General features: G+C 43.1%; 1 protein-coding gene across 9 annotated transcripts in view; it reads right to left on the reverse strand.

The window, feature by feature from the left end:
• Positions 1 to 12,381, reverse strand: part of ANK3 (ankyrin 3) — a 2,005,091-nt gene that overhangs the window by 810,505 nt on the left and 1,182,205 nt on the right. The gene's annotated exons all lie outside the window — the stretch shown is intronic.

The raw sequence follows: 12,381 nt of genomic DNA on the forward strand, positions 1-12,381 counted from the left end.
TAACATTTATCTCATTTGGGTAAATAGTGTGGGAGCCTCAAGCCAGTTTAGAACCATTCTACAAGTATAAATTCCTTAATATTTAAAAGCATATTGGCGAACTAAATGCCTAGATCCAAATTTCAGCTTAAAAGTAATAATATTTTTTGAATCTTGCCTGAAGTTCATTGACATTGATTTGAAAGATTTTGAATAGATTTTAAGGACTCCATTTTTTATTTATAAATGTGTATGCTTTCTAACTGCGTAATAAACAACACTAATGTAGGTAAAAGAGGCAGGCCGGGATATGTGATTACTCAAAACCACACACTCTTCCCGCCCCCTCATGAATCACTTTACCTTAGTATTTGTTACTTATCTGCAGAGTTAAATAAATTCCATATTTTACATTTGGGTTGTTCCGGGTTTGTGTTTGCACCATTAAATCAGTCAATTCAAAATTTCTTTATTCGACTGTGTAAAATGCAGTCATAAAAGTACAGTAAAATACATGTATATACAAAACAATTCATCAGGAGCAGGAAATCACAAAATAATGTATGATGTCACGATCAAATGTAAGTATACTGTTTATCAGAGACGTTTTTACAGGGGTAATATAGTTCGGCTAGGAATTAACCTTCCATGCCTTTTCTGAATTTCAGGGCTGTTTTTAAAAAATTACATGTAAAAAAAGTGGTATCACAGTGCAGCAATTGAAGGTAAAGTAGTGCTGGCCTTATTTGCACAAAGTTCAGTTTCTTAAGAAGAGGTCTTAAAAACATTTTCCGCGTTATCGTATAATATGAACATGCAAATAAAAAGTGTGCCAAATCTTGTGGAGACTTATTGTCGCAGCCGCAAGATGGCAACACTTGCCCTCTATGGGTACCACTCGGCACGGCTAGCATCAAGTGAAATAAATCAAAACGAAATCTACTCATCAGGAAGCGCTCATATCTGGAAATGGGCCAGGATAGGCATGGTTCAATTTGTATACATGTTTTAGTTAAAACATGTCTCATCACACTACCCTTCTTCAGTTCAGTCTCTTCCCTAGCAAACTGTCGGGTCAACAGAAAAGTGTCCTTTACATATGTTACATCGTGCTTGGATACTTGCTGTGGTGTTAGAAAAAGATCCAGCCTGCCCAGGTCTTGGAGGCAGTTTCTGATGTATTTTAGCCAGGGTATCTTGAGTTTCCCTTCCCAGGTGAGTGCTTCGAGAAGGATGTTTTGGGTTAAAGGTATTTCGTCGTTCAGCCAGCAATTTAGCCAACATAGCAGGGGATTTACAGCAATCTTATCCCCTAAGTGTGGCATGCCCAATTCCTCATGAGTGGAGAAGTTAGCAGTGCTCTTCGGTAGACACAGAACCTGTTTTAGAAAGTTGTTTTCAGTGGATGTAAGGTCGCCCGCTGGGACAAAGCCCCAAAGTTCACTCCCATAGCAGGCGACCGCAATACTTTTAGCTTGATATAATTTCATCAAAGCGACTACTGGCGTGTTACCCATTTTGCGCGCGAAGTCCATTATTCCAGCATTGGTCCTTATTAATTCACCTTTCTTTTTACTTATTGCGGGTCCCCATGTGAGTTTGTGATCAAACAGTACTCCTAGGTATGAAAAAGTTTTTGTTATTGGTATTTTTCCCCCGTTGACAGAGAAGGGGTAGGACTTTTTTGAGCCAGATCCTACCTTCATAACAAAAGATTTGGAGTTGTTGATGCTCAGGCCCCGCGAGTTCATGAATTGGAGAAAGGAGTCTAGTAATATCTGGAGGCCGAGTGCGGTTCTGGAGATAAGGACGGCGTCATCTGCATAGAGCAGAACAGGGACGCCCTTTTTCCCTATATATGGGTAATCCGTGTTTGTTTTTAAAAGATGCTCCTCAAGACCGTTTATGTATAAGTTAAAAAGAAAAGGCGCTAAAATACAGCCCTGCCTGACCCCCCGATTGATTTTGAAGTCTCTGGTTACTTTCAAGTCTTTGATATAATGAACGTTTGCACGTGTATCACTATGGAGGTCGGCCAGAAAATTAATCAGATTGTTTTCAACTCCCATGTTTAGCAGGGCGTCCCAGAGTTTGCTTCTATCAACGCAATCAAAGGCCGATGAAAGGTCCATGAAGGCCATGTTTAATGTTCCATTTCGGGCCAGGGTGTACTTGCCACTAATTAGATATAAGTTCAGGCATTGAGTTATTGTTGAGTGCCCCGGTCTAAAGCCATATTGAACGGGCGCCATTATGTTGTTATTTTTGGCCCATGTAGTCAACCTGTTTAAAATAATCCCTCCCACTACTTTGGCGACTGAATTTATCAGGGAGATTGGTCTGTAGCACGCTGCGTTGGTTCTGTCGCCCTTCTTATAAACAGGTACAATGGTAGAGGCCCCCCAGGACTTTGGGGCCCCGATTGCGGCTCCAGCATTAACAACCGCCGTGAGAATTGGAGCCCAGAAGGGAATGTTTGATTTGAATAAGTCTGGGGGAAGGCCATCTGGGCCCGGGGCCTTGTTGCTGGTTAGACAACGGATCCCCTTTTCAACTTCTTTAACTGTAAAGCGCAAGGGTGCTTCTTCAGGAAGTTTAGGTGCTTGTGTCGTCTGTGGGTCGATGTCTTGAAGATTAGACTGAAATGGGAGATCCATTCGTTCTCGGGTATGACAGTTCCGAGGCTGGCAGCGTTAGGGTCATCAAACATTGGCTTGTTGATTATCCTCCAAAACTTGGAGCTGTTGCCCAAGGTTGAGGGATCAAGCAAAGACTCCCAGATGTTCGTCTTTATGATCTTTTTGCGGGATGCCAGGGCTGATTTATATTCTGATCGTAAGATCTTGATAAGTGCGGGGTCTCTTGGTTTATTCTTAAGGGCCATTTTCAATTTTAGACTGGCTAATGATCAAGTATGATCAAACCATCGTGGCTGTTGGACAGTTGGTCCTTTTGATGGTACAGAGAGCAGTTGATCGATTCTTTTGGTTAGCACAGGAAAGGCAGATAAAATGGATTCAAAGGGTGTGGTATTAGAGGCACAGAGGTAGAGCTCTTGTTCACAGCTCTTTATAACAGACTCGTGCAGAGTGTCACTATCGTGGTCCATTTCAGGCGGCGGTTTCTGTTGACCAGTTTTAGGATTCCCGGGTCCTTATGGTTTTTCCGGAGTACAAAAAGACCGCCTTGTAGGTCGACTGAGATTGGATTATGATCACTGTAAGTGCTTTCGAGTATGTTGAAGTTTAGAGCCAAGTTTGCCACGTCAGCAGAAAGAAGTATATGGTCAATGAAGGAACCTGACTCTGAGCCTTTGTAGGTTGGTGTTTCAAGAATAGAAGAATCATCTTTCAGAGACAGTGTGATACTCAAATTCAGAACATCTGTTAAATTGTTCATATTTGTTCCTCGAGGGCAGTATGTAAAATGAAGACCTGGTCTATTTCCACAACCCAGAGAGCCCAGGGGTGACACAGATGGATTTCCACAGATATGTGTATTAAAGTCACCAACAATTATTTTATTCCGTGAAAGTTTTGTCAGATTGTCACAAAGGTAGTTTTGGAGTTTGACGATATTACATTCTCCTGATGATGTAACAGAGTTGAAAAAATTGACCAGGGTTAATTCTTTTTTGCCCTTCCTGAACTCCAGTATCTGAATATTCCTATTTTCCAGCTGTGTGTTTTTTATCTGGGAAATGAAAGAGAGGCTAATGAATGTTGCTAGGCCCCCCTTTGCCCTTCCGCTGGGCGAAGGAGATGCAGGAACAAAAAAGCTTTGGTATCCCTCAATAAAAGCGTTAATATCTATGAGTCAGGTCTCCTGGAAACACAATATGGTGTAGTTTCTGACAAAGGTTACCCACATCGGATCTTTTGCTTTTGCGGCCAGTCCTGCAATGTTCCATGACAAGATTTTGATGGAGTTAAGGTCGTTGTGATCTATCAATAACTCTGGGGTCATATTAGGTGGTGGATGCGGTTTTAAGTTAGTGTAACTTATTGTATCTGTCAGTTGACTTCTAATAGTATGTGAAGGATGAGGGGCTATGATGAAGGAAGAGCTACTTGCTTCAGGTAAGGCAGGAATAGAAGCGCGATCTAAGGAGGAGCTTTCAGGACAGGGAGTTATCGTCGTTGTTACAATATTGTCTGGTATAGCACCTGAAAGGTCAAAAGTTCTTGCTGGATTATCCTTACATGTTATATTGAAATATTCTTGGGTATCTAACCGATCAAGTGAAAGACTAGAGGGCAGAACAGATGGCAGTCAATCCACCTCGTCCAGATAATCGTAGGTGTATAGGGCATCGTATCTGTTTGATGTTGGGATCCCATAGTGATTATGAAACAGATTGGGATGTTTATAATCTCGTGTGTATGGGTATTGAATGGGTTCTAGTCTCTCGTGTGTTGCTGGGGGTGGGTAGTTATATGTTCTGCCTTCCCAAGAATGGTCATATGTATGCGGTTCTAGGTCCATCAACATCCCCTGAGTTGGGACAGAAGGGGGAGCCCATGGTTGGGAGTGAGGTTGCGGCACCACAAACCCTTCTTGGCCATAATGGCGTTTGGGGTTTTTCCTTTGGCCGTCGGAGTAATGAGGATAGAAATAACTTAGGCCCATTGTGCGAATCAGACTGTTTGTCGCGGAGCTCCTCCAATTTGCGATAAATTTTGCCGCTCCTCTGTTTTTGAAACTGACCACGATACAGTCTCCCTCTGTTGATTTAAATCGTGTGCCCACCCAGTCTACTCTCTTCACGTGGGAAATGGTTCCTATTATGTTGGAGGGAAGTGGCCTGTGAGTAGTTAGCCATTGCATCACCTTGTTCTTTAGTTCCACATGGGATTCCCCCCTGTTGTCAGTCAATTTAGGTACCCCGATCATAACTATTGTGTAAGCATTAGACTCAGGTGGTAGATTTATGTGGGTAGATGTTCTTACCGTGGTGGGTCTAAGCTGATGTACCCCAGTTGCTTTAGTGGGGATATTCGTAGTTGGTAAAGTGGGATGTCTTGATGTCTCAGCAAAGGTTGTGACTGCATCTGAGGGGTGGCCCTCCGAGGCCCATTCACTGTCGTCAGCGTCCTCACGTGTTTGTGTAGTTTGCATGCTATTTGTGGGTGTAGCTACTATCTTCACTGAGGGGGAAGCTGTTTGTGGGGTTGATGAGGGGTCGTTAATAACAGGAGGTCCCTGTTGCTGTATCTTTTTCAGTTTATCAGTACTTTTCACTAGATCGCTAGTGTTTTTTACAGTTCTTGGGTTATTTGCATTAAGGGTTGTGCTCGCTGGGACAAAGGTAGGGCTTGTGTTAGGCATTTTTAGCAGTTTGAGAATGCTAGAAGATACTTCGTTTTGGGCTCTCTCAAATTTTCCTAAGGCCTTCGCAATATTAGCAATCTGTTGACTAATAGGTTGTAAGAGGGATTTAACCATGACTTCAATTTTGCTCAAAGATGGTGTTTTCGTAGTAGGTCTCTTAACTATGTGCCCTGTCTGCTCATTGACCTGGATACTCTCCGCATTGTTCATATTATTTCGGGATGCGTCCAGATCTTGAGAGGGAATCAGTGGGGACCCTGTGATAGTGGGTTCAGCGGGTTTCCCCTGAATGAGTTTCTGCCACATATCTTTAATTGAGCGTTTTGGTTTGCCTAGTAGGCAGTGGGTTTTTTTCATAAGGTGTTTTCGTTTTTTCTTGGTGCGCTTGGAGTTACAAGCTTGTTCAGAAGTTTGAGTTTCTGCCAAGTGGGTGACCGGTGTGTGGCTCTCAGTTAATTGAACCTCGGGGTCTGGAGACGATGTATATACACAGTTTATGTTGTTTCCGCGGTTAGTTAGAATCACAAGGCTACTCTCCATAGTATTCACTGAAGGACATGTAAGCAGGGATTTTGATGTATTATCCTTGACATGCGACCTTGGCAGGTCTGTGAATGATTGCATTAATAAGGATTCCTGTGAGTTAGAAGTATCGTCCATAGTATGGGTGTTGTTTGTAGTGTGCAAGGACAACTTTGGGAAGCACATGTCTTGTGTCAGAGAGAGTCGCCTCACTGTGTCCTGGATGGCGTCTGCCACTACGCTAATTGTTTTTTGTAACATGATGTCAATGGCGGGTATAGTGGGTAGTGGTGTACTCACAGTTTTTAGTCTGGTGGTAGATCTTGTTGCCATCGGAGTTTTCTGCACTTTGGTCATCCTTAATCAATGAATAATTATCCACAAACCGTGTGTTCTTTACGTTTTATTTTCTTGAGGCTGGGTGTCCTAACTGGCGATCTTAAGGAGGTGGCCCGTCCCGGCCCCTTCAGGCCCCTGAGGGCCACAGAGGGCCCGCCCTTTGCCCGGGCTTCGCCCCGGGCGCTCCCGCGACGCGGGGGTGACGCTGCCTTTATGCGCCGCCTGGCGCGGTGGATGGGCGTCCGGCGCCGCAAAGCCTTTTGGGGGATGTAGTTTTGGTGTCCCCCTCCGCTCGGCGGCCGCGACTCTTGTTCAGTTGCGGGAGGGGGACGCTGCTGGTGAGCTCCAAAAGGGTCCGCTGCTATCACACCTTCCGATTTATTCCCCACATTTATTCTGGCTCTGGCTCCTCGGGAAGTTTGTTTTCAACGCGTCACCCGCTCAGCCGGGGTGACGCTGCATTTATGCGCCGCCTGGCGCGGTGGATAGGCGTCCGGCGCCGCAAAGCCTTTTGGGGGATGTAGTTTTGGTGTCCCCCTGGCTCTGGCTCCTCGGGAAGTTTGATTTCAACGCGTCATTTGAAGCTGTCAACTTTTTAACCACATTTTTTAAAACACGTCTGTACGTTGTTTTGGTGGAAAGATGGAGGAACAGTGGTAGCAACTATAACTTTCTATTTCCTCAAAAAGACAAACATCTATTGTCCCAGTCAGTAGCTCTACAAGTTTAAGCACTAGTCGAGAGTGGCATTTCAAATATGTAATACCAACCTGAGTGATGAGTAATGTGTTGTATTAAGATCTTTAAATTCTGTAGGCAGTAACCGAGGTAAACATTTAACTATTTATTCACTAAGATATTCAATATCAAAATTACAAGCACACATTCTTAATCGGCCAGAAGCATTAAAAAACACACCAAAAAACACCTGTATTAATTTGCTTTTACATTAAACACTTTGCATAGTGAATACATAGACAAAACCAAACCCAGTAGACACAACTAAAATCGAGTAGTATTCATTACAATTGCTTGCAGAAAGAGCAACAAGTGGACTTTTTACAGTCTATCTTCTAAATATCTTAAAATGTATAAATCACTGTTTTTTTTTAAGTATTTATATTTATTAATTAACTTATAACAAAATGACAAAAAAGGAAATATATCCTGTCAACAAGAGACCACAGAGAATCGCTGCACAACCACAATGATAATAAGGCTTAATGCTTTCAAGTGAGCCCCTCTGTAAGGCCTTTCATGTTGATGTAAGGGGTAGGAAAAAATTCCTTCTGCAAGTAAATCATGTAAGTACACATCCTCTATCCCATCAGATTAACTTCTTAATGTAGAGCTCTCCTCTGCTCATGCTTAGTGCAGAAGCCTTTCAACCGGTTGCCAAATCATTCACCTTAAACTGCATTCATATAAATTGGTTGTTCAAATTATTCTCATGCACAAAGTTTTTACTGCCGATAATCGTAAACTATGAATGGTTATTGTGATCAAGTATAATTTTTTACAATTCTACTAAACGGCATATCTGATGTATCGTTTAGAATCTTTGACCAGAATCAATCCTTGACTCTGCTCTTGCCTTGCTTGGTTTTACCAAATTCAGAAAAATGTCAAAGTCATGTACACAGTTATGTACTGATTGTGTAAAATTCATGTCCTAAATTGCAATTTCCTGTGGTCCAGAAACCATAGAAGAATCTATAGGGCATTGGAAGCACTAAATCCCCAGAAGTCAAAGGGGCATGGTTCTCTTGCACTTTCCATCGATGAGGGCAAGACCATGGCCTTAGTGCTACTTGACCTGAGCGCGGCCTTTGATACGGGCTCCCATACCGTACTCTTAAAGGCCCTCCAACGCTCAGGGGTTATGGGGACCGCATTGAGTTGGCTTAGCTCGTTCCTCTCTGACCGCTCCTTGCAGGTCTTTTCATCTACCTCTAAATTCAAATCTCATCCTTGCCCTTTGGGGTCCCCCAGGGCTCAATTCTCAGCCCTTTGCTGTTCAACATTTACATCAAACCGCTGGCAGCTATAGTGGAGGAATCTGAGTTGTCGCTTTTTTCATACGCTGATGACACCCAGATCCTCTTCTCTCTGTCAGCAGAAAAACAATCTGAGCCCTCTGCACTTAAATCCGGCCTCAGTAAAGTTATGGTTTGGATGAATGGCAACTTTTTGAAACTTAATGGCGACAAAACTGAGGTTCTGATTCTTGGCAAGGACCGCATTCTCTGTGGCCCTCAACACTGGCCTCCAGAAATGGGTGTGCTACTTCAACCTGCCACCCAGGTGCGCAGCCTTGGCATTATCGTGGATGACTCTCTTTCCATGCGGCAGCAAGCTACCAAGGTTGCGGCCACCTGTTTCACCATTTTGAAATGGTTAAGGAAGATTGTGTGGATGCTTCCATCTCACACCCAGCGTACCCTGGTGACCTCCAGGCTGGACTACAGGAATATTCTTTATCTGGGGGTTAACAAAGAAGTAAAACGCAAACTGCAGCGAGTACAAAACTCTGCCGCAAGACTATTCTGCTGAGTTCCCAAATCTATTTCTACGTCCAGGTCTTTGACCGATCTCCACTGGCTTTCAGTGGAGAATCAAGTCAAGTTCAAGGCCCTCACTTACATGTTCCGCATTAAGCATGCAATGGCCCCAGACTATGTACAACGGTTGGCTGCCCCCTATGTCCCCTCCCGCACTCACAGATCCTCTACTCAAGAGAAATTCTGAGTCCCGAGAGTTAGACTGTCTCGTATGGGAGGGCGTTCTTTCTCTTACATTGGCCCCACTCTGTGGAATGCACTTCCATTGTCCCTCCGCGTTCAATCAGACCTTCTGTCTTTCCGCAGATCCATTAAAACTTGGCTTTTTAGCCAATAGGCCCTTTCTTCCCTCTGTTGTTCACTATCGGCGCCGGGAAACCCATTGGGTAGCTGCGCGCTGTTATATAAATTTAATTAAATAAATAAGACATAGAGGCGGAGGAAGGAGACTATTATCATGTATCGTATATGAGGAAATACTTAGCCTCTACACCCCTGCCCTATTATAGATGCTGGTGCACAGGCAAGGGAGCTGTCAGGAGGCATACTGACTCTGTGCCACTTAGAAGTAGTGCACACTCATCGCACCCTGTGGGGAATCACTCAGAATTTAGGGAAAGGGTTTTAAAGACTATCTAGGCGTCCCTTGGAGGCATGTGAAGTAAATAATTTTCAAGACCCCCCAGGATATAGCTGCATGGATTAGCAAATTTTGCGGCACAAAAATGAAAAAATTTAGTGGCACAAATATGTAAATTTAGTGGCAATTTTGTGGCATTTTATTTGGACAACCTGCCCCTACCCCCCCCCCCGTGGCACGCCCTACGCGAGCCGCCACTGAGGGCACGCTTTGAGAACCATACGTAACAATTTCCACCTCCGCACGAAGTCCGACCCATTAATGCTATACTTGAGAAATGCGCTAAGTGTTTTACATGCTACAGAGCATTAAGTGAAAGCAATATCATTATACAAACAGCTAAATGATGTTCTCCAATAATACTGTATTTTCCATACATGTTTCCAAAATACGTAAAATTTTCGGGACATAAATGCATTCCTCCTTGTCATTATTAAAACCTTGATTTTTTGTAGACAATGCTTTATAAATCATAATTTTACTGACAAACTAAGAGTATATTATTTGCATATTTGACGATTACCACTCATATGCAAGGAAACGTTCAAAAGGCTTAAAACAAAGGGCCAAAAAGTTGATCCATTTGATCTGTCGGTAGATTTTAAAATATTTTGCCAACTCATCTCTAGCATGAATGTTGTAGATGCTCAATGAGTCTTAAAACTTACCAAATCTAAACCCATTGTTGCATTACTATCGTTTTAGACTTGTTTTAAGCAGAGGAATTCTTTGTATGCAAGGGCTTAACAAAAGAAATTGACTGCTGTCTTACAGCTGCTGGCTTGAACTCTTCTATTTTCTTGTACGGATTCTTACAAACAAATGAATACGTCCCGATTAAGCTGATTTAAAAAATGGTGAACAAAACCATTCATATGGAAGAGGCTAGTTATTTAAGCGCATAAAACGTGGAACCCCAGGGGAGAACCTCCTGCTGAAAATATCGAAGTCTCTAACATATGAGACTTTTCTCAATAACCCCAAACAATACACTATCCTCTTCCAAGTAATCTGTCTGAGAGAAAAAGCCTGTTATGTGGCCATTTCAGAAAAAGCTATAACATCTTGTTAACTTACCATGGAGAAATATATCTCGTCTTTGGTATCTCTTAATCTAATAAATGATACACAAAAGGACCTCTTTGCCTCAAATTTGATCCACCGGTTTATGACCTCTAGCTATTACTGATTTACACAAATAATTTATAACACTTTCCAGTCTGGAATAGTTCAGATCAAAATTCATCACTGATACAATATTCCCGGGTACCTAGAAGATGGAGTTGAGTTATTTTTCTTTCTTTTTCCAGAAGCCATGATTCGCAAACAAGTACAGAAGTGTGCTCAGAAAGTTGCTTTGGACTTTCCAGGAGTGGGAGGATGGGTAGGGGAAACAACGGGTTGCCCGCACTTTTGTGTAGATTTCGCAGGCACTTTTGTTAAAATCCTGTCATTTTTACAAAAGTGCTGATTTCGCTGTCACTTTTGTAAAAATCGCGGCATTTTTACAAAAGTGCCGATTTCGCAGCAAACCGCGAAATCGCCAAATCCTGGAGGGTCTAAGTAATACACTGCAACCATCTTGCAGTGGAATATCTGACTATTTATGAATGCGTTTACACAACATTGCACACGTATCGTAATATCAGAACAAACAGAACCAGAGTGCGCCAGGTACACTATCATTTCTATTTATGAATGCAGGAATGCCTCTGCCTGCAGTAAAAGGCAGACCAGCGGTGTGAAAAAGTTATTCTGCCTTTTATTAATGTGCTGTTTACAGTGCAGGTGCACGTTCCCCCCTGCACTGTAAACAGAGCATTCGCAACAATCTGATACTCTGTTCCGTTCTGCACCTGGCACATCCAGTTAAAGTTGTGGTGCAGACTGAAGCAGTGCACCCTATTCATAACAAAGCCTTAGATGCAATCCAATCTTCCATCATGTGGCCTCCCACATCCCTTCGGTACGACCCTTTTTAAAAAAGGCATTAAAGCTGCAGAATTCATGAGCTCCCTAATTTCATTGAAATTATAGGGTATTTTATCATATTCAGCCAACCAACTTCCACTCTTCTGCCTTGTGCAGAGGAGTTGGACACAGGATCTGACCCTCCATCTAACCCTGCAGCGGGCAGCGACCACCCCTCTGCGCACCACCAAAGGCTGTGTGCAGTGGGGGTTGGTCTCAGGGCCTCGCTCCTGCTGAGGCTTTGCACCCAAACCTTGCAGGAGGCCAACCTCCCCACAACACCAATCCACATTTCTTTTTTTTCTGCTTTTTTGGTACCACGTACAACTGTGGTACCAGTGCTGAAGCTTCCACCCAATGGTGCTGCTGTAGCCTGTAAACGTCTCTTAGTGAAACTTGCATGGTACAGGGATACCATAGGGTGGAAGCTTGAGACGGCTCAGATTGTGCAATACAGTCCTGCAGTACAAAAATGGCAAACGGGAGAAAAAGATGGCCCTTTTTATTTTTTATTTTCAGTGGGGCTCCTGTACGAGTCCAAGGGGACCAACTGTCCTAATATACCTATATTTTTAACCCCCTCGTGGCCATCTCAGAGTACCTCTGTAAATGCAAAAAGACTGATTTACACCAAATCATAAAAAGCACGATTTCTGAGTAAGATTCTAATTGTTTGCACATTTCATGTAATTCCAACCAATGTTTATTCTGCAACTCCAACCGGATTTTCCTTTGGAAATTCACATGGGAAATCGATGTTTTAGGATTCCAACTTTTTCTGTGGCCCTTCTTGGCAGATCGCCCTGAAACTTCACAGGAAGAAGCTGAGGTGAATGGGCATTTTTGGAGGGAAGGTTTTGTGCAGATTCATCATACAGGGTCAAAGTAACAGTGAAACAAAGAAATGCTCATTCCTGTGGAAACAATGACTTAACTATAACTACACAATGGCAGTCACCACTATGCAGTATGATGATATATATGTGATCAAGGGTAGTGTCTACCCGAAACGCGTCATGCCAGAGAGAAACAAAAGGT

The sequence above is a fragment of the Lissotriton vulgaris genome, chromosome 5 (genome assembly GCF_964263255.1).
Source record: "Lissotriton vulgaris chromosome 5, aLisVul1.2, whole genome shotgun sequence".
NCBI lineage: Eukaryota > Metazoa > Chordata > Amphibia > Caudata > Salamandridae > Lissotriton > Lissotriton vulgaris.